The sequence below is a fragment of the Ambystoma mexicanum genome, chromosome 8 (genome assembly GCF_040938575.1).
Source record: "Ambystoma mexicanum isolate Mex_15411 chromosome 8, UKY_AmexF1_1, whole genome shotgun sequence".
Lineage (NCBI taxonomy): Eukaryota > Metazoa > Chordata > Amphibia > Caudata > Ambystomatidae > Ambystoma > Ambystoma mexicanum.
The window spans coordinates 395425377-395426976 of NC_090929.1; the positions used below are offsets into that span (position 1 = coordinate 395425377).

The following is a 1600-nucleotide window of genomic DNA, read 5'->3' on the forward strand; positions in this document are numbered from 1 at the left end:
TTTGGTTACAGCAATCCCCAGTGTCTGCATAGGTTCATCGGTCCATTAACAAACCTTGCCTGTATTGACTTCAGATGTAGGGATTGTATACATAGGTACGTTCCAAGCCCTTATAAAATAATTAAAACAATACATTTTGGCAATTCACATTTCCTAAATATATATGGGTTCATTGTAAATCATCTCTATCATTCTTCTATTTCTGTTCATAGATTGCACTTTGGAAACCTGAGATAATCTTTGGAGTGACTTTTCAAGGACATGATGCTGAACCCTTCCACCAATACCACATTCTGCGAGCCTTAGAAGATACCCGTTTTCTTCCCAAGTTTCCTGAGCTTGGTTTTTTTCTGTGGTTTCATACTGAACTGCACCAGCATATGGATTTTCTGGTTTCGTATTAAACAATGGAACTCAATGATCATCCTCCAGTTCAACCTGGCCCTCTCCGACGCCATCATAACACCTGCCGCACCCTTCATCATCGTCTACCACTTTACTGAAGACTGGATGTTTGGGACGTTCTTATGCCAGGTCAAGGTTTTCCTGTTGAGTACTCACATGTATGGCAGTGTATATTTCATGACCCTCATCAGCTTGCACCGATACTTCACCGTGGCTCATAATGTAAGGGGAACAGTCCTATCAAGGGACTCATTCATTAAGAAGTCTTCCCTGATGATATGGGGGTGCCTCGTCCTACAGGGGCTTCCATTTTTCTTCACATTGAAAACCTCTGAAATTCATGGAACCACCACACCAAATGTTTGAGCATACATCAAAGAGAGCAAGCTGTGCTATACTTTGTCTGGAACTGGGTTATCCTATTTTCAGGGCTGCTCATTCCTTTTGTGATCACTATCATTTGTTACACCTTACTAGGCCGGTTTATTTTAAAAATGAACACAGTGAATACTGTGAGCAAAATCGTGAAATCAAAATCTCTCCAAACTATAGGCGTATCTCTTGTCATTTTTATCATCTGTTATGTTCCACTGCATGTTCTGAGGACATTGGGGGTCACAGCTGCGTTGTTTCTCCCCGCAAATTGCACATTATTGGAGAGGATTGAAATTGGGTATTATATAACCTGGGTGTTATCAGGAACAAATTGCTGTCTTGATCCTATGTTGTACTGTTTTGCTTCAGATATGTTTTATGCCCACTTTATCAATTCCTTCAAATGGATCGTGTGTCGGGGAGGCAGTCCTTGTGGTGGCGCTGCGTCTCAAACAGAGCACTTCCAAAATGCAAGTGCCGGTTATGGAGAAACATATCGGCACTCTCCGTATGGCATTCCTACAGAAGGAATTATTGGTACCGATGTGGCCTGCTCAGTCGCCACGAGTGGCGAGGGGCCAGGCTTTTTATCGAGACAAATATAATGGCCCGATTACTTGCCATTAATCTTCTTTACTCTGAGTCCAGATCTTCCTCATCACAGTCCTCGCTCATCTTGCCCTGTTCTTTTGAAGAGTACATGAGATACCAGGCCGAGGGTAGGGCTAGGAGTCTTGATGGTTAATTAGAGGAAAGTTCCAAAAATACATAAACATGGAGGTAGGACTTCCAGTCCAGAAAATACTCCATGTTGATGTGG

General features: G+C 42.6%; 1 pseudogene; it reads left to right on the top strand.

Annotated features, from left to right (window-relative positions):
* Positions 1-261: 261 nt before the first annotated feature.
* On the top strand, positions 262-1385 carry LOC138471758 (lysophosphatidic acid receptor 6-like; annotated as a pseudogene).
* Positions 1386-1600: the final 215 nt, after the last annotated feature.